Genomic DNA, 25,062 nt, shown 5'->3' on the forward strand with positions numbered 1-25,062 from the left:
GGGGGAGATACCTGACCAAAGTAAGGCTTCACAAATACTGAAATCTTCACAGCAGCACTTTTTTTTTTTTTTTTTAGTGAGGCAAGGGTTAAGTGACTTGCCCAGGGTCACACAGCTAATAAGTGTCAAGTGTCTGAGGCCGGATTTGAACTCAGGTCCTCCTGACTCCAGGGCCGGTGCTCTATCCACTGCGCCACCTAGCTGCCCCTAGCATTTTTAATGATAGCAAAGAACTAGAAACAAAAGAGATGCCCATTAATTGGGGACCGACACATGTATTGTTCGTTACATGAAATAAAGAAATATGGACGGGCTGTAAGAAAAATAACCATGCTAAACACAGAGAAGTATGGGAAGACTTCCATGAACTGATGCAAAGTGAAGTAAGCAGAGCCAGAAAAACAACAGACCCAACAACTAACTATAAGCATGTAAAACAGCAGAAAAATGAATGCTATGAAATGATCAAGAACAGACCTGACTAGGAGCAGCTAGGTGGCACAGTGGATAAAGCACCGGCTCTGAATTTAGGAGGACCTGAGTTCAAATCCGGCCTCAGACACTTGACACTAGCTGTGTGACCCTGGGCAAGTCACTTAACCCTCATTGCCCTGCAAAAAAACAAAACAAAACAAAACCAAAAAAGAACAAGCCTGACCCCAAAGAAGATGCACAAGATGATGTCTCCATAGGCACCAGGGAAGGGGGAAGACATGGCATGGATGGGCGGGGAACAGCGCATATACTAGAAGTCTTTTTCTGTATACTAATCAATTTTGCTAAATTGTTTCTTCCTCTTTTTCTTTTTGAAAAAAAAATTTGTTCTAAGGGATGGCTCTCTATGAGGGGGAAATTGGAGGGAGGAATACGGGGGAAATCTAGGTGATGAAAAACCAAAAGCTATCAACAAAAATTTATTTTAAAACTAGATTCAACCCAGTCTTGACATTCTAGCATGTCAGGATCTTTTTGGATTTTGACCCTCTCATCCAGTGTGTTGGTCATCCCCCAACTTGGTTATCTGAGAGCTCACAAGCATACCCTCCATACTTCTGTCTGAATACCTCAATTGCCCCAAGTTAGTGCAGCTACCTGGGGCGCTCCCCTGGAGACCTCTGGCCAAGCCAAAGCTGGCCCACTAACGACTGACTGTTGTGATTCTGGCCATGTCCTTCGCTGCTCTACGACGTCTGAAATGCCCAAGAAGCACACCAGAAACTGCAGAAATGCTTCGCTAGAGCCAGGAGCACTATCTCCGGCACTTCCCTCCACAATCCAGTCACAACAAGGATGTCCATTCAGACTGACGCAGCCTGTGCTTGGACACCGCGCTGGCTCTCCGTAGTCCCTGCTCCCTCGTTCCAGATGCCCCCGAACCAGCTCCTTCGTGATGGGTTCTAGAATTTCCCAGGCACTGATGTCTATTCCCTAGTGTGGAGGCACTGCTCTGTGTCCTGCTCTGGCTCCCCTGGACTGCTCCTGTTCTCCACGATGGATCATATCCAACAGCTCCTTCACGGGCATTTCCAGGCTGGATATTTATCTCCAGAACTCTGCAAAGTGCTTAGCACAGACCGATGAACTTCGAGTCCAAAGACCCGGGTTCGAATCCCAGTCCTTCTATTTGCTACTCATGAAGGTTTAGGGAAGCCTCAGCTTTCTTGCCTGTAAAATGATGGGGCTGAATAACAGCCTGGAAGGCTCCTCTTACTTCTAAATCTTATGATCCTATGACCCAGTAAAGGCTCGCACACCTTCATTTATACCTGCAAATATGGTACCACAGGGTCAGGAGACTTGAATTCATTAAAAATGACGAGATGCTGCTGCTTTTTGTTCAGCCATGTCCACTCTCTGTGACCCCATTTGGTATTTTCTTGACAAGGATACGGGAGTGGTTTATTGTTTTCTTCCCCAGCTCATTTCACAGATGAACAAACTAAGGCAGAAAGAAGTTAAGTGACTTACCCAAGGTCACACAGCTAATAAGTGTCTGGGGCTGGATTTGAACTCAGGTCTTTCTGACTCTCCAACTGGTGCTCAATCCACTGTGCCACCTAGCTGCCCATAGATGCTCTTTCTGCCTCCTTGAATCTTGGGCACCAGCTCCCTCTTCACCCTTTTTGTACTGTCATTTTCAATGCAAAGGTCATTTTCCACGAGAAGAAAATGAAAACAAAGAAGGAACTGTCTTCTCTCTGTTGTCAGGTATTGTCATCCCATCGACCCCACACACTGGACCTGGTCCTTCCTGAGGCTCTGCTCTCAGCCAGTGTAGCTTAGAGAAGCTGACTAACCCCCCCCCACACACGATAACCTCCTTTGTTTTCCTTGGTCCCCCCACAGCCTTGAGCTCTCACGCTCCCGATGCCATGTTTTCGAGGTTGGGCAATGCTCCCACAGCCGTCCTGTCTCCGCCCCTGCTTCCCTCTTCTGCTCAGCTCATTTTTAAAGTCTAAGTTGGTGGGTAAGTTCCCTGTTCATCAAGTTGGTGTCTTCAGAGAACTCCCACTTTTCTGCCTCATTGGCAGTATTTTCCTTTGTGTCTTCAGAACTTCATCCAGGAGAGTTTCTGGGCATGAATTTCCCTGTGGGATTTTAGTCCACAGCATCCTACCTGTTCCTCCTTTGAATCCTTGAAGTCTGTTTTCCCAACATCAGACTATGCCCAGATCTCTTCTTCCCCACTGCAAAGTTTAGGAGGGCGTGCTCACTTCCCCCTTCCCCAAAGTTCCCATCATTTCACCCCAGCAACCACTTCCTCCCCATCAGTAAGAATCAGATTCAGAATTTCTCCTTGCGGGTTCTCTGTCTTTGCAAAGATGAACCTATCATCACTGCAAGTCAAGAAGCCCTAGGCAGCTCAGTCTTTGGCAGAAAGCGCTCCAGCAGATGTTCGGATAACTGAACTGGCCTCTGTGTGGGATTTGTAAGCTGTATCCTGAAGCCTAAAGCAGTCTACTGGACCTCTCTTTTTTCTGGATCATTCTACCCAGAGCTGGGGTGGGATCCCCTGGGCCTCCTGTGGTCAGCCGCCGGCCCTTCTCCTTGGGCCCTTCCTAGGTGACTGCCAGACCAAGTCCAATGCTTTCCAGTTCACTCACCGGCAATACAGGTGTCCCTGACATTGCCGCCCTCATCCCCAAAGCATTCTTGTCCTTGGCCCCTTCCTAGTCCCTCTCAGAGCTGGAGGCCTAAGGAAGCTTTGCCAGCCACGCCAAGGGAACAGGCCTGTGACATCTCAGCAGGCCAGGTGGTGAGAATGAACTACACGGAGCCAATGGACACAGAAGGGAAACCTGCTCTCCCTTTCTTACCTGAAAAGAACCACAGTGGCGGCCCCCAACAAGATAGAGTCTGGATGGCGGGGCCTTGTAGAACGTCTCCCCCTCCCCTCACATGCCACCTGCAACAGCCAGGCTGGGGAATCCTTCAGCAAACAGCCAGCCAGTCAGGTGTGCGGGCATGGGCCGACAGCCTGCAGTGCTAGGAAAAGCAAACAGAGCAATGACTGTCCTCCTTTACCGGGTACCAATAAATGGCTGGGCTGCTTAGGGGCAATGGTTCCTCTGGACACACCTAGGCCTCGTCTGGATGGGGACCTGGCCCAGGGCTCAGCCGTGCCCCAAACCAGGGAGTGGATGACCGGCACTGGCACAGCGAGTGCCCCCCCACGCAATCTCGGTGCCCTGGCAGGCCAGTGGGGGGCTACTCTGAGGGGAGCCAAGGGAGGCAGGGGATTTAAGCAGTGTAGACACTGAAGGGGCTGAGCTCCACCAGGGGACAGGGCCGGCGACATGTGTGGATCCTACCAACTCCTGCCACCTCCTAGGCTCTCCCCACCCCCTTCACTGCCCTCCTACCCTTCAGGGTCTGGAGCCCGTGGATGGAGCTGGCCCTGCTTTAGCTCCAAGCAGCTGTCTGGTGAGGGAGGACACAGGACGCCCCTCTGGCATAAGGCACGGTGGCTCAGGAATGCCAGGGGCCGGTGGAGGGCCACAGGTGTTGGAGACACACTTTTCCCAGGCGTGGCCAGCTGATGTGGCCAGACCTCCCCAGAGCAGATTTCAGCCAGGATGGGGGCCGCCGAGGAGCCGGGATTCCAGACGCATGACTTACGGGACTGCTGGGCCAACAGTCAGGGAAACGATTTTCTGGTTCCACACCAAAAGCTGTGGTTTCTCCATCCCATGGGTGGAGCCCTGTTTGGACCCTGCCCCAGGTAACTGCCCGGGAGGCTGGCCAGAAGTCTGGGCTGAAACAACAGCTTAGGGCAGAATTATTTGTCCAGCGCTTTGCTGGGAGGGAGGAAAGCACAAGATGGAAGGAACAGCTAGTCTCCCACCTTCCTTTGCACCGTTTGGAAAGACACCCGTGGCCCCAGCCCACTTGCTCTGCCAGGGGCCCGGGCTGCCTGGCTTCTGGCAGGGCCCTTCACAACTGGACACCAGGCTGCTCTGCCAGGGTTTATCTCACACTATTCCCCTCCATGCACGCCACGGTCCCATCAAACTGCCGGGCCTGCTCTTCTCCCTCCTCCAGGCCTTGGCCCAGCCTGTGCCCCGTGCCTGGAATGCCTTCCCTTCTCACCTCCTCCTCCTCTCAGGCCTGGCTCTCATCAGAGTTCAGCTCGGGCACCACCAGCTCCTGGTGCCCCTCCACTACTTTTTTTTTGGGGGGGGTGGGCAATGAGGGTGAAGTGACTTGCCCAGGGTCACACAGCTAGTAAGTGTCAAGTGTCTGAGGCCAGATTTGAACTCAGATCCTCCTGAATCCAGGGCTGGTGCTCTATCCACTGCGCCACCTAGCTGCCCCCCTCCACTACTTTTTACTAGCCTCACATTTTTCCAGATTTACTTATGTGTCTAATAGAGATTCCTGTTAGACTGTAAGCTCTCTGAGGGCAAAGATGATTTCATGTTCACTTCTGTACGCCCAGGCTTTAGCCCACATGAGGCCCAGGAATAAATGCCTGGGGACTGATGGAGTCTTTGGGCTGGAACTTGAACCCAGGTGGGGGACAAAGACTAGGCAGAACCTTCCCCATGCTGCTGTAGGGGGAGAAGGATAAAGGCTGGGCCAAAATCACCTGGGGTGGGGGTGGGAAGATGAGCCAGGACCCCCCCCCAAGAGAGCCCTGCAGAGCTGACCATGCTGGGTGGCACCTCAGCCTCTCTTCTCATATGCCTCCCTTGTTCTCTCACAGCCACAGCTGGGAGCTGGCACCCAGGGCAGGGGCACACCTCTGCCAGCCTGGCCTCTGCTGTCCTGCACTGGCCCTTCCTTAGAGCTCTTCCCAAACATCCTGGGTCTTCCTGCCTGACTTCCCAACTGGCTCTGCCGTTTTCTGCATCCCGCGGGGAAGATTGATTGGAAGACCGAGGCCCAGCTCGTTTCACAACTTCCAACAAGGCGTCATCTCATCCACGTGGGCACCAGCTCCAATGACGGAGCTCGGCCGGGCTCAGGCCTTCACAAGAGGCTGCTCTGGGCCTTGATTAAAAGTCTTTCCTTCCAGCCTGGAACAACTCAATAAGCATTTACTTTGTGCCCTCTCCACAAAGACGAGACAAAACTGCAATCAGCTCTGTCCTTGGCAGCCCAGATTCCATCAGGAAAGCGCATCAAAATAAATGTGGGGTGATGTGGAGGGAGATGGGGCAGGGAGGCAGGAATGGCCTCTTGCATAAGGTGGCCTGGAGCCGAGCCCTGAGGGGAACTGGGACTGGGCAGGGGCCCAAAAACCCCAGGCATGGGGGCTCACTTGTGCAAAGACCAGGAGATGGGAGATTGGATCACTGACCAGAAACAAGGAGCAGTTTGGCTGGAATAGAGGACCAAAGTGAGTGAGTCTTAAAGGCCCTCCAGGGAGCTCCCAGGGGAGAGAGATTCCCTGGAGGTCTAAGAGCAGGCCTGCGGCCTCCCGTGACCTGAGGGAGAACCCACATCCTCGAAGAGCAGAGGCCCGAGGATCCTCTGGGGGCCACAGGGCCTCCCCACGTGGAGGGTCCACCTGTGCTATCTAAGGAGCTTAGTAAAGGTCTTCCTCACACGCCCTCCTCTCCCAAGCTGAGTGAAGACCAAACCCAAGACCTTTCTTTAAGGAGGAGACGACCTATGTGGACTGCCAATGTGGCCTGGAAAGAAGCACCTGTCCTGGTGCCAGCCTGCAGTCTTCACCACAGCCGTGCACCAGCCTCGACAGGTGAGGAGGGTGAGACGGCCAAGCTGTAGTGCCAGGCAGGGGCATCTGCAGTGGACATTCCAGGCAGGTCCAGAAGAGGGAGAGGCCACGCTCCTGCCCAGAGTGGCTGGGCGGGCCCAGGGGGCCCTGGGCTGGGCCTCTTCGTGCCTGGGGAAGGGAGGCTTGTGCGTGAAGTGGAGAAGCGCAATAGCTGCCCGACAGCCTCAAGCCAACAGAAACTGGTGACGAATCTCAAGCAAGGCAGCAGATACGGGTGCAAAACCGTGTCCATGTGAGAGATCGGGCAGATCCACAGAAGTGACAAGGGAGCTGAGGCTCACTGGCTCCCCCCCCCCCCCCCGTGTGCCCACAAGCAGTGCATCAGACTGACACACACACCTAGCGCCAGCCTGGCCCAGCCCACAGGAGAGCTGCTGCTCATCTGCCAACGCCCCCACAGGGCTGCTCCAAAGCCTTCCCCATGTGTCTGCGCCTTCTCTCTGCACCCCCTCCATGTGGGAGCCACAGCACAGCTACCCCCACTGACACGGCAGCCACGGCAGCCACGGCTGCCCACACACCCCAACTGAGAACAGCTCTCACCACACACAAAACCCACTTGGTGCACTGAGGGACAAGTGTTGGGGCCAGGCAGAAACCGGCCCCTGGAGTGAGCTGCCCCACAGCCAGCCCTCCCCCACCCCCTCCTCCCTTGGGGCCCCCTTCACCCCACCCTGGTGACTGGGTAAGCCAGCCTTCCCCGGGGGAAGGAGGGAGGCGGCTTCATGGAGGGAACAATCCATGAATTCTCTCTCTCTTCCCTTTTCTGCAGGGGGAGGGGTGGGGAAGTTGGGGGGGGGGGAGCAGAAGCGCCTAGAAAGAAGAGGAGAGCTTTGAGCTGGCCGCACCCTGGGCCCCCATGCCGCCTCAGGCTCTCTGCAGCCAGAGAAAGAGCCAAGGCTTGCTGCCACTGTGGGCTAAGCAGGAAGAACGAGACCTAGGCCCTGGGGTCTTCACCAAGTCTTTCCCAGGAAGCCAGGACACACATCCAGCACATCTAGCTGGAGTCAGTGGGAAAGCCGACATGGATGCTGGGAGGCTCGGAGCTGTGCAGTCACACTAGAGGGGGGTACACCCGGGCCAGCCGGGGGGCACCGGGAGCCCCCACTGGGGGCAGGCCTGCCCTCGGCACAGCAGGGGCTCTTGGGGACTCCTAAACGTCAGATGTGAAGTCACTCTCATCACCCAGACACCCTCCCCAACAACCTCTGCATGATGCGCAGCAGCAGAGCTGAGGCTGAGTCAGCCAGGGAAATCCCAGCATTAGGCTCAGGGCGACTGTGCCTTCCTTCCAACACCTACGGAGCAGGGCAGCCCAGCCGCGCCCCCCACCCCCACCCCCCGCCAGCCAAGCGGGAAGGAAAGGAGGAAGGAGACAGGCAAGGACCCCCCTTCCCCCCAGGCTGCTCTCACTCCCAATGCACAGAAGGCAGGACAGAGTAGTTGTGGGGTCCCTGACCAGGGCAGGGAAGGGGAGGAGCACCAGGCCTGGACCCACCTAAGACGAGTCACTTCCCTGCTGTGGGCCTCGATTTCCTCCTCTGAAAAACCAAAGCTAGCCTTGAGGCTGTGAGGAGCCTGCCTGCCCCCCACCTCTGCCTCCTCCTAGCCCCCACCAAGAGCCTCAGCTCAGCTCTCACCCCCTGCATGCCCCCAATCTCGGTCTGCCCCTGCCTCCTCCCAGGCCACCACCCCACATGGGCACTGCCTACGTACAGCCCTTGGGAAAGGCCTGCCCAGAACCTCAGCCCCTGCCAAGAATCAGATGCCAGCTCCAAGGACCACGAGAGGGAGAGAACACAGAAGGAAGGTGCAAGAAACTCTGGGAGACAGAAGGCCAGAGAGGAGACCGACAGCCTTGGCTTGGCAGGGCCCGGGAAGAGAATGTGGCTCCTTCACAGTGACCTCACTGGCATCATGCCCCCTCTTCTCCCCCCAGCTCCGCCAGATTCCCTGGAACCAGTAGGACCGGTTAGCAGCCTCCTCCTCCTCCTCTCTCAGCTGTTTACAAAGCCTGGGCAGCCTCTCCATGCTGCCCAACATCTCACTGCAGCATCGCCACAGCTTCCCTGCAGCCCTATCCCAGCCACTGGGGGAGCAGGTGGGAAGGGAGAGGGCCAAGAGCCGGCTTGGGAGGGGATATGCACCAGGAGAGTTCAGGCTTGCCTAAGGGGGTCAGGAACCCCTCCAGCATGGGTCTCCCCAGCTCATAAAGCTTCACTGGCTCCCAATTACTGCTAGGGTCGGCCCCAATGTCCTCAGTTTGGTACTGATGGTTCCTCATAGTGAGGCTCCCACTTCTCTCTCCAGACTGATTCCACTCTGCTCCCTGTCCCATCCTCTGCATTCTCAACTGGACGGCTCGCTGTCCTCTGGACACCACGTCTCATCTTTCACCTCCACTCCTTTGTCTAAGCTATCCCCTGCCACCTCTGCCTCTTGGAACCCTGCTCCCCATATGTTCTGCCTCAGCACCGCCTCCTCCCAGACTCCTTACCTCACTCACTTCCCCAGGTGACAGAGCCCTCCCTCCTCCATACATACCCCAGAGTTCCTTGGTACACTTTACAATGACATAGCCTGGCAGGGAGAACATGAGCTCCTGGTGATCAGTGACTGGATCCCTGGGTCTCTGTGCCCACACTGCCTTCCCCATCAAGGGCTGAACCCAGTTCTTGGCATGGTGGAGACAGCACTGTGGCATTCACAGACCAGCCACAAGCTCTATGGAGGTGATGAAGGGAGAAGAGCTTCTATAGGCATCCTGATGCCTAGAAAGTTCGAGGTCAAACATCTAAGCCTCAGCTCCTTGGCGTATCTGCCTCGAATCTAGAAGGATCCTTCCCAGATCCTGCCTCTGGGGTTACTGAAAAGGGGCAATGTTAACAGAGCTCCCTGGGCCAGGATAATGAGGACATGGGGTCCCGCAGGGCTGGGGCTGGCATCCTAGGGAAATCCAGCAAGGCGGATGAGGCCCAGTCACTAATGAGCCTGCTTGGGATGTGGCCCCATAGACCTCTGGGGTGGCACATGGGGGCCAGAGAGGCCACAGCCAGAGGCTCCTCAATTCCCAGCTGCCCCATCCAAGGGATCTAGCTCTTCCTCTCCCTATGGTTTCTGCTGCAGCATCTGGTCTCCTGCACTTTCCCAGGCTGGACATTTGGAGGCCGGAGGGACCTGGCGCCCGACCCATTAAACTTAGAGAAGATGAAAATATATAAACAAGGTCTCAGAATGCCAGGGCTGACTGAGAGGTCTTTAAGAACAAATGGCTCCAACGGACTAGGGCACTGACCTCAAGTTGGGGGAGTAGCTAAAGGGGGCGCCAGTGGCTGGAGGAGGCTCCCAGGTGGCTGTGGGGCCAGCAATGAGAGTCATGGTCCGGCCTGGCCCCCTCCCCCAGACACAGAGGATGGGAGGGGCCTATGGCATCACAGCTCTTTCTGATTTGTCAGCTAATCACAGTACCACCACCTCCAAGTCCAAAGGGAGGCCTCTAGGGTCCAGAGATGCCGGTCTTCCTTCATGTACAAGCCTGGCAAAGGTCTTGGCCTGGATGAGGCCAGACAGCCCTCTGGGCCTGCCCTGATCCACTGCTAATAAGCTCCCACTGGTCCCAGCTGAGCAGAGGGGCTGCTGCTATAGAACATCAGCTCGGTGGAAAAGGTAAGGGATTTGGAGTGAGAGGACTTGGGTTCAAATCCTTGCCCTGTCATTTCCTGAGGGGTCCTGGGCAAGTAACCTTAGCAGCCCCCACCATGAGAAGAGGAACTGGGCAAGATGCCATCTGGCTTCTGGCTGCATGATCCTCAGTCTGGTAGCAGAGCCGGGGCCTGGGTAGGGGGGTCGGGTCCTGGCTGGGGGGTCCCGCCTTCCTCCTCGGCCTTTCTCCTCCACCTTGAGGAAGGAAGACGTGAGGGCAGAGGGAGGGCCAGCCACCTCTCCAGCTCCAGGGGTGGGCCCCTTGCCCGGCTCTACAATCCAGCCTGCGAGCTGGCCTTGCTCGGCCCTGGCCGGGCCTGGCTCAGGTCTCGAGCTGCTTGCCACCGCGCCCAGTTAGAGCTGCCTGTAATTTCTATACCCCAGGACACACTTCTCCAACTGCTTTATGACAGGGGTTCATTACAGCACTGAAGTTAAATTTTTAGAAGGGGTCATGCAGGCGGCGGAGGCGTGCGGCTCAGTTACTGCCACCAGCGAGGCAGCGGCATGGGGTCTGCCCAGAGAGGGGGTCAAAGCTCTTTCAGGGAGCAGGGCTGGGGCCCGCTATGCAGCCCCACAACATTTCCAGGCTCTGGAAGATCAGTGTGACAGGCCTCCATCAGTGGCAAGAGCCCACAGGGTTCTAGGAACAAATACCTGCTGCCAGGAGGTCACCCACAGGGCCCCTGCATTGTTCAGGGACTGAGGAAAGGCAGGTTTGAAGCTGGGCATAAAAAGTTGGGAAAGATGGCAACAGTGAGGGAGCGGGTGGGCAGGCAGGCGGAAGGAGCAGGGGCGATGGTCTGTAGCAGGAGGGATAGGCCTGTCTGGGCCAAAGAACATAAATCACAGAGGACATCCTTGGAGCTAGAAACAGGGAGTGGTGAAGGATCATAGCTGTACAGGGCTGCCATGGGAGGTAGTGAGTTCCCCGCCCTCAGAGAGGAAGGCTAGATGTGGTCGCCTCTCTGGGACATTGCAGAAAGGCCTTGCCTTCCCTGGGGACCTTGGGAGCTTCCTTCCATCTTGACGTTCAACATCTCTCCAGAAGGAGCGAGATGCATCCAAGAACTCTGAGAAACTGGACTGTGGAAAAGACCCTTCCACTTCTAAGAAACCCATTCTTTTTTTTTTTTTTTTTGGTGAGGCAATTGGGGTTAAATGACTTGCCCAGGGTCACACAGCTAGTAAGTGTTAAGTGTCTGAGGCCAGATTTGAACTCAGGTCCTCCTGACTCCAGTGCTCTATCCACTTGGCCACCTAGCTGCCCTGAGATCCATTCTTGTAAGTCTGCCCCAAGGTCCAATAAAAGGTGGGAAGAAAAGAGGCCCAGAGAACCTACTAATACTCTGGAGACAAATCCCTAATTCCCAAACCCTAGCCTCCAGTGTCTGTTTAAGGAAAGGTGAGCAAAACAGTAAGACACCCCCCCCCTTCCAGAATCCAGAGCAGCCTTTAGAGAATACATTTCTGGGACAACGGACTGCGTGGATGCTGCTTCATCTCCTTCCAAAGGAAGGCTCAGGAAGCTTCCATTGGGACTGAAATGGATTATCTATGGCTGGAGGTCTCTATTCAGGGCTGGGAGGGGCAGCGGTTTCTTCCTGGGGCCCCCCTCCCTGGCTCCCGGGGTGTGAACTGCAGTGGAATTGCTGTGTTGGTGGAGGGGGCGGTGCTGTACTCTTGGCTCCCAAGCTACCTTAGGGCTCCCAATGGGAGTTAAAGGAGAAATAGAGCAAAGACATCAAGGGGGCCTCCAGGGTGGCACAGAGCTCCTTCCGGTCAGGGAGAGGATGTGAGGAAACCTGGCTCCCCCGAGGGCTTAGGAAGGGGAAAGAGCCGGGTCCCGCAGTGGACAAAGAGAAGGCAGATGCTTGGGAGAGGCCCTGGAGGGAGGGGAATAGAGGGGGAATGGAGGGCAGGGGGAAATGAGCTGGGAGATGGCAGTGGGGGTGGAGTAAAGACAGGATGTGAGCCGGGAGCCAGTGGGGGAAGTGGCTGGTTTTAGAGACAGACTGAAGAAAGGTCAGCCCTCCCTGCCCCTCCCCCTGCCCCTCTCCCAGCCCTCCCCAGCTTGCCGAAAGGGAGCCTAGGCCAGAACAAGGGCCAGGCTTGTATCCTAAGGCTCAGGGAGTGTCAGCTCAGCACATTCAGGGGAGGGAGAGAAGGCCGGAATGCCAAGGGGGACCACGGTATTAAGGAATGTCTGTGGTACGCCAGGCAGGAACAGCGAGGGGCAATGGGGACTGATCAGGCAGAGTGGCTGATTGAGCCCGTGCGGATGACGGGGAGGGGACGCCAAGGCAGGAACACCTCAGGCCCATCCAAACGAATCTCCTGCAGCTGTGGCTGAGGGGCTGCCTGTCCCAGCGCCTAGTGGACGAGGAGTCTGGACAACACGGGGCTGAGTGCACGCTGGCTGTGCGAGCCAGAGAAGACTGATGTCATCCCCGGCTGGAGGCTGAGAGGAAGTGGAATAGCAAGTCCCTTGATGAGCCAGCCAGCCCAGGTGGAGACTTACCAACTGGGGGGAGGGAGCGATGAGCAGACCCCAAGATGCTAACCCAGGGGCAGCCCCAGGTCCTCCTCTAATCCACAGGCCTTTGCCAAAGGCAGCTGCTGGCTCCTGGGATAGAGCACTGGGCCTGCAGTCAGAAAGACCTGGGTTCAAAGCCAGCCTTAGGCCCTTACCTAGCTGTGAGACTCTGGTCAAGTCACTTAACCACTGGCTGCTGCAGTCTCCTCTGCTGTAAGATGGGGGTGATAAGGGCACCCACCTCCCCCTTGTTGTGAGCCTCAAACGAGATATTTGTGAAGCCTTTAGCACAGTGCCTGGAACACAGGAGGGACCATCTAATTTCTCATCCCCCTTCCCCTCCTCCAGGATGGAGCAGGCGCCTCCGTGACGATCCGTGCCATATTCAGTATCCCAGAGACAGCCGCAGTGTGCCCAGGAGGAAAGCCGATGAGAAAGCAAGAACACTCCAAGCCAACGCCCTGGGAAGGCGGCCACAGGGAGGCCTGCCCCAGCTCCAGGCTCACACACCAGACTCGCACTTTCCCTGGGCCTGTGGGCCAGGCAGTTTCTGGGTTACCCCTTGTCTCTCCAGCAAACTGGACCCAGATGGATTCCACTGTACAGAATCCTGGGCACCCGAAGGTCAGATGAGGAAGGAAGTCTAGGCAAAGAGGGTGGTTTGGTCCGTAAACTTCCTGTCCAGGGGAGCCACGAGGCCAACAACTTTGACTGGCGCTCTAAGTCTTGCAAAGTGCTTCCCAAAGATCACCTCACTGGATCCTAACCACCCTAGGAGGTGGGTGGATTATCACCCCTTGTTTACAGATGAGGAAACTGAGGCAACAAAGGTGATACAGACAGTAAGTGTCCGAGGCCGGATTAGAACTCAATTCTTCCTGACTCTGAGTCGAGCCACAAACAAAATTTTCCCTATGTCCCCAAACCCCAGCCCGGGAATCCAGGGACCTGTAATAGGAGGGCGCCGACTGGTTTAGATAACCTCTAAGGTCCCTTTTATCCTGAAATCAGTGAGTGGATGAGCCCGAATCAAGCAGATGGGCATAGAACATGGCATTCTCTTACTGCTCTCTCTGAGGCCCTTCTCATGATCAAGATGCACCCCCCGGGGCTCCTGCTGACCCTGTCCCCCATGACAGGAGTCCTTTCCAGCAGACTGGCCACACTATACCCATCCCTCCAGCAGAAATGAAGCCAACACGGGTGGTTACGTCGGTCACTTAAAGTGCAACCTCGGGAGCAGGGACCGGCAAGCTTTCAACCCTAGACATCCGGAGCATAGCACAGCAAGAGGGCCTGCCTTCTGGAACCAGCCTTTCCTGGGCCTCCATCTTGGGGCCTTCTCCCCGAGAGTGTCCTCCATTCACCCTGGCTTGAGCTCACTGGGAGCAGCTCTTTGCCTGTTGTCTGGAGCAGGGGACATCTTCTGTCTGTCTGTCTGTCTTTCTATCCTCAGTGCTTCAGGTCCAGAATAAATGGTGGCTGACTAGCTGGCAATGCCTTGTGCATCATAGTAGCTGATATTCTCTCACACACCCCTTTAGGTTCATAATCTAAGGGGGCATGGGCTAAGAAGCAAACATACACATATATACAGTATGTATGTATGCAGCTATATGTACATATGGTCGTTTCATTCCAGTATTATATTCCTTTTTAATCTGCTGCCTTTTATTGTGTGCAGGTACAGACATGATTCCGAGAGGGGGCCATCAGCTTCCCCAGGCTCCATATCTCCGGTCCCTCCCCAACAGTCCAGGACACAGATAAAGTGAAGACCGGTTGCGTCCCAGTTTGCAAAAACACTTTCTATGCGTTATCTCATTTGATTCTCACAATGATCCGAGGACAGAGGGGCTGTTATTACCCCCATTTCACAGATGCTAACTGACTTGCCCAGAGGCTGATAAGTGTCTGAGGCTAGATTCGAAGCCAGCTCTTGCAGGCACCACGTCCAGGACGTTAGAGTGGGCAGCACTCATTATAGCACTTAGAAAGCACTTGGCGCTCTTTCAAAACCCTTTCCTATCTGCTAGCTCACTTGGTTCCACCCCAAGCTGTTAGGTGGGTGAAGTGACTTCTCTAGGGTCACCTAGCCAATAAGTGTGTGAGAGAGCATTCCAAGCCTGGTCTTGCCGCTGTACGCCATGCCAAATTGGCTCTCTGATCACAAGAACATCTATGTAGCCTTGAAAGATACTAATACACATCCTCATGAGACATTGTTTATCCAGACCGAATGTTTGCTTATTTATCACAGCAAGTCCTTTAATGAGATGGCTGGTACTGTTCTGCAAATTTCAGAGTCAGGGAATACACATGAAGTGATGAAGGTTGCAGCCTGCAGCTACTGGAGAGTGCATTCACAATGTAAATCACTAAGACTCAGGACCCATTATTCACATCACAGAATCTGTTGGAGCTGAATAAAGGTCAAGACGACAGTGCATAAGTGGGATTCACGAACCCAGGCGGAGGTTAGCAATCGCTGGTCTAGCTCAATGGCCTCATTTCACAAATAAGGAGAATGAGGGCCAGGGAGGCGGTGATTGGCTCAAGGTGACATACATCACAGTTCTCACAGACACAGGGGACGACACCGGAGGAACCTGAAAAGCCCTGATAAGGACGATCAAATCTTGGGCTGGAAACCACAGATCTTAGGGGACAAGTGTGGTGGTTTTCAGAAAAAGCGTCCCTGTCAAGTGAATGGCTACTTAAGGTATCTGTCTTGTCACTCACTGATTAAACACCTACTAGGTGCCTGGCCCTGGGTTAAATTCTGGGCAGGCAAAGAGAGGGATGATAAGGAACTGCACCTCTCTCCTTCTCCCAGGAGAGGACATAGAGAAGAAAATAGGACTGGATCCTAATGCACTCCCATGTTTCTATTTGTTACAAGCCAGGGTTCAGAGGGGAGTGGAGAGAGTTTAAAGGGAAATGATAGTGTAACAAGTGGCAACAAAGCCACTTAGAATGAAATACATTGTTTTTAAGTCAGTGGGAGGGGAAAAAAGATACCTTGAGACCAAGGTTTCAATATCTGGATTATGGAGTAAAACATGGGAATCTTGGGCTGTAAGCAAGGGATGGAGTACACCTAACAAGGGCAGATACAAATCTATTTACCTAGAGTCCTCCAAGCCTAACTTTAAAAGGCTTTAACTGACAAGGATGGGGAAGGGAAACATTGTTTCTATCAACCAAGCAAGATACCATAGAGAAGAGCCACAAAAGAAGAAAAAGGGAAGGAGAGGCCCAGAAACTTATCAAAACTAAAATCCAAGAACAGAGCAGGCCGTTAAGCCCATGGCCTTGGGTGTCTCTAGACAAAGTAGGGAGAGCAAGCAAGGTGAACTAAAGATTCAGATGCAAGGAAGATGAGACATCACTAAGCTTCAGTGAGATGGACACAGGACGAGAATACAGCTCCAGAGCAGGGGTTCTTTTTTTTTTTTTTTTTGCGGGGCAATGGGGGTTAAGTGACTTGCCCAGGGTCACACAGCTAGTAAGTGTTAAGTGTCTGAGGCTGGATTTGAACTCAGGTACTCCTGAATCCAGGGCCAGCGCTTTAACCACTGCTCCATCTAGCTGCCCTGAGAGCAGGGGTTCTTAACCTGGAATCCTTGAACTCACCTGGGGCTTTTTTAAGTTTTGATACTAATATTTCAATAACTGCTCTCCTTGGTAATCCTATGTATTTTACTGTTGCATCTAAAAACATTCTGAGAAGGGGTCTAAGCTTTGCCAGGCTGCCCCAGAAATCCAGGATACACACAAAAAACTGAAGAATCCCTGCTTTAGGAGGATACACTAAATTCAAAAGGGAAATAGTAGACTGGGATGAATGAAATGTTATACTAAGAGCTACATTTATATGACAAAATCTAGGGACCAGAGGAGGGTATGATGGTAAAACACATTTAGGTGAAGGTCAATGGAAGCAGGACTAATGTCACCATCAGAATATACTATAGACCACCTGGGCAGAAAGAAGAACTAGATAAGGTAACTGGCCTACCACAGAAGAAGAGAGAGGATAGGAAAGATCTGGGCATCTGCTGGGGATCCTTTTGTGTCAAAGGCAGAGCAGCTGTAATCTTTGACCTGCTGCAATAATAATGAACTACTTCAAAAAGTAGAAGCAGCAATAAAGGGGACTGCTATTGTGGATCTAATTATCATCAACAAGAAGAAACGTGTTCCCAAAGTAGGACTGATAAGAGCCTTGGGAGAAAGTGACCGTTCCATCTCAGATCTTGGGCAAGAAGAAAGGAAAGTCAGCTGCGGTCTGACACGTGCCCTAGATTCCAGGTGAGCAGCTTCCAAAGGGTTCAGACAAAAGGACAGGGAGGGTCCCATGGACGAACACTCTACAGAGGAATTTAACTACCCAGGAGGGAAGTGAAGTTCTCATGAAATAAATTCTCAAGACACAAAGAGAAAGCATTCCATTGAGGAGGAAAAGGTGGAGTTGTCTCAAGAGCCGATCTGGATGTCATTGACCAGCTTGCTTTGCCCACCAGATGGAAGGAGGAGAATGGAAGAATAAGGTAAGAAGCACTGAAGTTCAGAATATGCTGAAACTAGGGAAAAGGGCCACGGCCACCAAACAGGGACATTTTCTTAAGCTGGGAAAAGAGGGAAAAGAGGAGGGTCAAGGACAGGTAGGGCTGCTGCTTGGGGTCACCATGATGACAATACTTCCTGTGGTTCTTTTCTGGTGAGGAGAACAGTCTTTGAACTGGAAAAGACAGAACTATTATGGCCGACAGAAAGGTGAAACTCAAGCTAAGGAGGAAGGTAGTGAGAGTGCGCCTAGCTGCCTGCCCTAGATGGGCCCGACCACATCCCAGAGTACTGAAAGAACTGGAGAAAGCTCTGAAAGCCTGTGGAAAACGAGAAAGGTGATAAAGCATTAGAGAAAGGCAAATGTTGGCCCAACGAACCCACACCCAGGAGCTTGAGCCAAAAGCCTGGAAACATTCTAGGGCTGATTATTAAAGGGACAGTTCGTGACCCCTTAGGAAGGAAGTGGCAATCACAACAAGGCTTCCCCAGGATCGGCTCAGGCTGGAGTCACTTCCTTTCCTTTTCTGACAGCATTACCAGACTGGGAGACGATGGGAATGCTGTGGACACAGGTTAGCTTGTCTCTCTGGCTGGTCCTGTGCTAGAGACAGAAAGACGTGGGCTTGACAGTGGCATGGCCAGTCAGGCAGACTGAGAGCAGGTGAAGTGGTCAGACCCAAGGAGCACTCACTGATGAGGAGTGTGATGTCCACGTAGCAGGAGGGCTCCAGGAATTTCTGCGGGCCACTCTATTGTTTACCGTCCCCTCAGTGACTGGAATAAAGTCATTGCATAAAGGTAACCCTTATCAGATGAAGAGATGACACTAAACAAGGAGGGATGGCCAGGGTGCTGGGCGCTAGAATCAAGACTCCAAGAGATCTCAGTGTGACAGGGAGAAATGGAGTGCCTGACATCTGGGTTCCAAAAATCCACACCAGGGGTCCAAGATGGGGGGGGCGCGTGTGGCTGGCTAACAGCTCCCCCGAAGATCTGGGGCTGCTAAAGGATGGCAAGCTCAAGGCAATAGCCTAATTTGCTATTTGCTATAATTTGGCAGCCAAAGAGGCCAACAGGCGGCAGGCAGCACAAAGTCTGTGAGAGCCGATGCTCCACCTGGCCAGGCCACAGCTGGGATTCCGGGGGCAGCTTCAGGTGCCACATCCTAAGGACACTGGAAAACTGGGGAATGTCCAGAGGATGGGGGCTAGGTCAGAAAAGGGCCTCAAGACCTGGCCGCACGGCAAAGGGGGCTGGGAACAGTCAGCATGGAAAAGATGGGTGGGAACGAGAGCAGGTGGGAGAGGGGTTGGGCTTGAGGTGGGGAGGGAGCTTGAACGAACCTCCTCATAACTGCAGCTGCCCCAAGGGAGCGGGGGCTCCCTCTCAGGAGAAAACTGTGTCCAACAACTAGAAGGTCACTTTGGGGAGGGGCTGGAGGAGCCCCTTGGCTGGGGCACCTGGGGAAGAGGAGCCACACTGATCACTGTCCGCTCAGGCCTGACTCTCAAGGCAGCTGCTCACCCCCAGCCCACATTAGGCCATGCCTATCTCGCTTTGCCCTGTTAATGTCCTACTTCAGAAGGGAGAGTTAACCTGACTCTGGCTGACACACTCAAGATTAGGGAGGAGCAGAGGTCAGCTGGGTCACCCTCTGTCCTGAAATAACCCCTCAGGGAAAGGGGACAATAGAAGGGTTTTGTCCTCACTCCCATACACATCCCAAAGGCAGACAGACCTGAACTAGGTGACAGAGAGTGTCCACAATACGAAGCGGACCCCTCCAGAGTGTCCTTCAGACACAGAGGATGAATGTGCTGGGTTCCGTTCAGGATAATGTTTTTTATAATGAATGGACATCAATAATAAATCAGCCTCAAGTAAGAAAAGGAACATCAATCATAAATTAATTAAATGGTTCCAGGAGAGACCCAACCTGGGGCTTCTTCAGGATGAGTTAGAAGTATTCTAGCTTCTCTCTACCAAGAAAAGGAGCCTATAGCCACACAGGCACACATCCACCCACGTGCACAGACACAGAGCTCCCAATGCCCTACCCAGAATTCTCCTCATCCACCACAGGACATCTGGGGGGCCGGGTTTTCTACCTGCTCTCCCAACTGCCCCCCAATCCAAAAAGAGCAAAAAAGACTCTCCACTTACTCTCTCCTACCCCCAGCACAGAGATCCAAACAGCTGAAAAGGTTTTAATGAAACCTCCCAGCAGAGTCACCTCTTGGGCTGAAATCAGGCAGGAGAAATTTCAAAGGGTAATTTGGTGAGAAAATGATGAAAAGGCTAGGAATAAGTGGAAAGAGCACTGGTAAAGCCTAACTAATAAAAGTGGGGGAGGGGGAGAGGCCACAGCAGGTCAGTAGAAACCAGCCTTAGAGGAATGACGAAAATCGCTGTGGCTCACCACTGTTCTGGAGAGATTCAACTTGCAGAAAGCCTAGGTCTGCTCAAGTCAATGATTCATCACCCCTTGCTTGGGCCACTCCGATGGCTTCCTAATGATGGCTTCCTAATGAGTCTCCCTACAGCTATCCTCTTCCCTCCTCCAATCCATCCTCCACACAACTTCCTGCCTGACTGTCCTAAAAGCACAGGACTGCTCATGTACTCCCCTGCTCAAGAACATTCAGGGGCTCCCTATTATAAAGTACAAATTCCTCTGGTTGACACTTTGGCTCTCTTTCCAGGCCGATTCCACATTCGTTCTGGCCAAACTAACCCATCAGCAATCCCTCGCACACAACGATCCCCACATCCAGTCTGTACTTCTGCCCAGCTCATCCCTCATGTCTAAAGTGTTCTCTCCTCCTTCAAGCTTCTGAGAACAACTAAACCCTTTCCACCACAGCACAAGCAGTGACTCTTACAAGGAGCCTTTCCTAATGCCCCCACTTGTTGGTCTGCCCCCCAAGACCAAAGTGACTTTGCGTTTATTTCTGTGTCTTCTGCATTCATTGTACACCTGCTGTTCTCCTCCCCTCCAGCAGAAAATTCTTCAAGGGCAGGCAGGGTGTCCCCCTGCAGTGCCTGGCACACACTAGGCACTCACATGGAAGTCAGAAGGAGCAATACAATGACTCTCTCAAGGTCTCTCTGAAGAACTCTGAAACTGATGGTGTGACATGGGAGACATTGGCCCAGGACCGATCAGGGCATCAGAGAATGTGCCATGCTCTCTGAGCAAAGCCGCATTGCCGCAGAGGCACGTCCACTCCAGAGGTCCACGTGGCCTCTGCGTGCCTGACCTGTGGCAGAGCCTTCCCAGCTCAGGTTGGTCTGCTCAGCCACAGTCGCACACTATACTCGACCCCAACATTGTGAGGACACTTCGGTCTTCTTTGAGCACCAAGGACAACAGCCAGGCACCCCCTGGGTTCTTGCTGAGGTGCCTGCTGCAAGTCACCAGGACTACCTCACCCAGAGGCGAATGTGGCTCCTCTTTGGAGTTCATTCAGCAGGGGGCTTGTCTACAGGGAGTTGTTCTCCAAAGGTGGGGTGGACCTGATCCTCATCTAGCCAGTGAGCAGAGCTGGAAGGGACTTTAGGAGGACACTGAGGCCCACCTGGCCTCAGAGGTGCGTAGAGGGGAAGACAAGGTAGACACAGTGTTTAAGCAATGGAGCCCGGTGGCGCTTCCGTAGTCCCCAGGAAAAGGGCTCTCCTTTGCTGCTGGTAGCCAGCTTCTCGTGGGTTTATGAGAAAAGGGAAGACAGGCCTGCCTGGAAAGCCTACAGGTGGCATGGATTTCAGAGACAAGCCCTATATGGGGACTTCTGAGGAATGCCCAGGAAGCCATTCTCCCCCAAGCTAGAGCACCAAGGCGTTCCTTCTCCCTCCTCCCACTGCTGTCTCCTGCTGTGCAGAACCCACCAGCGCCCCACTCACACACACCCACTGCCATCAGCCCGGGCCAGACGCAGAGTCCCGAAGCCTCCCGGGGCCCACACAAGGCACCCCCACAGGCACTGGTGGTAGGCAACTCCCTCCCCCTTCCCCACAGCCTCCAAGGGGCACTGGGCCCAACTCCAAAAAGATGCCCTCAATTATGCCATCCCCAGTCCCAGCAAGGATCTGCTAAGTGCCCCCTTCCAGGCCCAGTTATTTACTAGGCTGTGCTGCCCTCCACATCACACCCAAGCGCCGACCTTTCCTCCTGCTCCCTCTCTCTCCCATCTGACCCAGGGAGCCCCAGCACAGCAGATGCTGGGATCATAAAAACCCTAAGAAAATCAAAGCAAACACTCATCTTAAGCAGGTGTGCGGTGGTTGGGTAACCACATCCTGCCCTGGCCCCCATACCACATTTCTCCTTCCTTTGCCACAAAGCTTATGGAGAGCCCTCCCAGGATGCTGGCTCTGGCAGATCCTGGCTCTGGAGGATGGGGGCCAGGCCTCCAGCCTCCAGGTAAGGAAATGCGGGAGATGCTCTAGGGCCCAGCCCCAGCATCTCCGGGGATGGGGGGAGAGGAGCACCAGGCGAGCTAGGAAGTTACCACGACATGAGTTCAGCTCCGGCCTCTCCTCACAGGGTTCCCTCACATACCCCACAAGGTGTTTTTGTGCTAGCCGAGAGGAGGATGAGGCAAGGCAGAGGACCATTCCTTCCCACTTTAGAGAATGGGAGAAGGGAGCAGGCACCAGCGAGTGGGCAAAGACCAGGTATGGTATCAGGTCCAGGATGACCCCGAGTGCCAGCTTCGTACTAAGGGTGAGGGGCCATTCCCCTAAGAGGTATCCCTGTCCAAAGCAGGGGCCACATGCACAGAGAATTCAGACGGGGTGTTGGGAGGTGACCTGCCAGGGGCGCACACTGTCTGAGAGTCAACCAAGACACCTCTCAGGAAAAGGGGCCAATTCCTTTAGCCCTTCCAGATGTGCCGGGCCGGCCTGCCAGCCAGCCTCAGGGCGCTGCAAAGCAGTCACACCCCAAGCTGATGGCAAGGGGTGACGGCAAGGGGCGACGGCAAGGGGCGACTGGAAGAGCGCCTCAAAGCATCTGGCCAGCCAGCACCCAGTGGTGTGGGAAGGTGGCACAGGGATCCCAAGGGCTGCTGACCACAGACTCCAGGAGGGCCCGTGGGCTCCCCATGCCTTGCGAAGGAGACACTCTGGGGATGTCTCTCCCCCTCACTTCCGCTGCCCCTGAGAACTGCAGAAGGAGCAGGGAGGAGCCCAGGCGGCTCTGCCCACATTGGGGAAAGCGCAGACTGGCAGCCACCTGTCCTGTGCCCCAGGCCCTGCTGGGGGCCAGGCCTTCCTGCCAGCAGGGACACTGCAGCAGGAGGGCTGCAGGCCAGACCTGCGGCAGCACTTTCTGCGAACAGGGATTGCAGAGAAGGGGTCAGGGGCCAGGGAGGGGGCCGATGGGACAGATCATCCTCCTCAGGACTCGGGAGGCCCCAGGGCCAGGCAGCAGAGCAGTTAAGTGCCAGGGCCACTTCTACCACATGGGGACCATCCCTATGGCTCCAATAAGAACAAGGTCAGGGGAACTCTCCATGTGACAGGGCCCTCAGCCCCTAGTGCAGGACACACAATCCATCTTCAAAGCTTCCTCTGTGCATCCCATGCCCATCACCCCGCATGAGAGCCTCCCAGGGTCCAGAGAGGCACCGGCCCAGCAGAGGAGGGGCTGGGCTTGGGTCCAGGACCCCTCAGGGTCAAATCCTGCCTGTGTGATGCTGGACATGGGCTCCTCTCTGGGCCTCAGTTTCTTCGTCCATAGACCAAGAAGTCTAGATGGCATCTGAGAGCCCTTTCAGCTCTGACTCCATGGTCCTGACGTTCATCTGTGAAATGGGACTAAGCATGATACCTATCTCACAGCTGTGAGCCTCCAGGGAGGCAATATGGCAAAAGGGGGCGCGACATGAATAGAAGCTAGCATCGACATTGCATGGGTGGCAGCGGCACCCACCCTGGATTCTGGTGCCCCAGCCTGCGGGCATTCTGACCTCCTCCCCTTCCCAACATCCCACCCCCTGCCCCCAGCTCCGAACCAGGTTCTGTGTTTGGAGGCGCGCCCTGCCCCCCCCCCCCCCAGCCAGGAAGGAGCCAGAGGAAATTCTCGAGAGAAAAAACAGCATTTCCAAAATCTTCCTCCTGCACAGACATCCCAGATCTGTCTAGTGTGAGCAGTGCTGGAGGGAGGGAGGGAGGGAGGGAGGGCCAGAGGCCTGGCCTGCAGCCTCCTCTGGGGCCCCTTGGCCTGGAGGGGCAGGCCCTCCCCACACCTGGAGCTCCCCCCAGCCTGGCTGCTGACTCACCAGGTCAGTGGACACTCTGCTTCTGTGGCTGGTCCATGTGTCCCAAGTCTGATCCCAGATCCAGAGCTGGTCCTTCCTCCCTCCCCTCCCCTCCTTCCCCCCCTCCTCCTGATGCTGCTGCTGCTGGGAGCCCAACAGCTCCTTACCCTCCTTAGAACATCTTGGAGGTCCACTCTTCCTGCCCCCAACCAGACTCTACTTTTGGGGCCTCCACCAGACCCCATCCCAAGCCTCCTCCGGCCTGTCCCCACCCCTCCCGGCAGCATGGGGCTGGCTGGTGCCTGGGATCCCCGCATGACCCCCTCTGCAGTGGGAGGAGGGGGAGGCTTACCGGTTCCGGGATCTGGGATGCTTACTCCGGGAAACAAGTCCCCAAAGAGACCCTGCCCCACGTGGGGGTCCCCCCACTCCCCACAACTCCTGAGTGCCTCAGAAGCCAAGCTCAGCACTGGGAGGAGCAGGCTCTGCTGGGAGCAGCGGAGCAAGGCGCCCCCCCCCCCCACCAGCGAGCAGGGGCAGGAACCCCAGAAGGGGTCTGGCTCCCCCCCAACAATTCCCGGCTGTTCCCACCGTATGCATCCCTCCCCCGCAGCCGCCGGTCCCACTTGACACCGGCTCGCAAACAGGCCACCAGCAGGTGAGACGCGCCCTCCGTGCACAGGCCACCCAGGGGCTGGCATCCCACGACCCCCCTGCCCCCTCCCCGCCGCGGGCAGCCCAGGCATCTCCAGGAGGGGAGCGGTAGGTAATCTGGGAGCCCCGGGACAGGCAGGAGAGTGGGGCGGGGGGCTTCCCCAAGTCTGGGCACCCCCACACCTGGGCAAGGAGGGAGGGGTCCCTCAGTCCTGGCTGACCTCACCCCTGGGCCCCGGCACTCAACACCGCAGGAGCGCCCCCAGCAGGAAACCACGCGCTCCATCACTCAGTCAGTCAGTGAGCAAGCACTTATTAAGTGCCAACTGTGTGCGGGGCGCCAGAGCTGGGCGAGCTCCGAGGAGGCCGGCAGGGGCAGAGGCCAGTGAGTGCCTGCCCTCCAGGAGCTGCCAGCGGGGTAGGGAGCCACCACCAGCGCCAGGGCTGGCGCCCACCGGCCCTGCCCCAGCCCCGGCAGGGTCCCCGAACCCCCGTGTCAAGGTCACCACCTGTGTCCACCCACCTCCCACACCGCCGCTCACTGCCCTGTGACCTTGGGCGAGTCCCTGCCGCTGCCAGGCCTCAGTTTCCCCGCCTGTAAAACGAGGGGGCGGCCCAGCGGCCGCTGCGGTCCCTGCCAGCTATGACTCGCGGGTCCGGCGATGCCCGGGCGGGGGGCCGCGTGGGGTCCGGCGGCCCTGAGGCCCCCCCACGCGTACCCGCGCGGGCCCCCAGATCCCCACGTGTCAGCGCCCCGGCCACCCCCGCACACGCGTGTCCGGGCCCGGGCGCCCCGGCCGCGCCTCCCCCACGCGTGCCCGTGGGCCCGGCCGCCGAGCCGCCGGCGCTTACCTCCCTCCCGCCGCCGCCGCAGGGCCCGGCCCGCAGCAGCTGCTGCGGCCGCCGCTGCTGCCGCCGCCTCCATCCCGGGAGCCCGAGGCCCCGATTCACTAACGCGCCTTCCGCAGGGCCCGGCGCCGGCGCCCAGCCCGCCCCCGCCCCCCGGGGGACGCTGCGTGCTTTACGTAACGCCCCCTGCGCAGCCGGCGGTGACCATGGCGACGGGGCCGGCCTGCAGCGCCCCCTGGCGCCAG

The 25,062-nt window shown here is 55.7% G+C and overlaps 1 protein-coding gene across 8 annotated transcripts in view; it reads right to left on the reverse strand.

Moving 5' to 3' along the window:
* Positions 1 to 24,954, reverse strand: part of DAGLA (diacylglycerol lipase alpha) — a 69,008-nt gene extending 44,054 nt beyond the window's left edge. The window contains exon 1 of one of the 8 annotated variants that reach the window (XM_043970725.1): positions 24,821 to 24,954. The gene's annotated coding sequence lies outside the window, so the exon portion shown is untranslated. Of the gene's footprint in view, positions 1 to 3,317; positions 3,413 to 23,335; positions 23,390 to 23,666; positions 23,775 to 24,820 lie in introns of those variants that run through there. The other 7 variants (XM_043970730.1, XM_043970731.1, XM_043970724.1 and 4 more) reach the window with 7 other exon arrangements.
* Between the last annotated feature and the right edge of the window lie 108 nt (positions 24,955 to 25,062).

The sequence above is a fragment of the Dromiciops gliroides genome, chromosome 6 (genome assembly GCF_019393635.1).
Source record: "Dromiciops gliroides isolate mDroGli1 chromosome 6, mDroGli1.pri, whole genome shotgun sequence".
Taxonomy (NCBI): domain Eukaryota; kingdom Metazoa; phylum Chordata; class Mammalia; order Microbiotheria; family Microbiotheriidae; genus Dromiciops; species Dromiciops gliroides.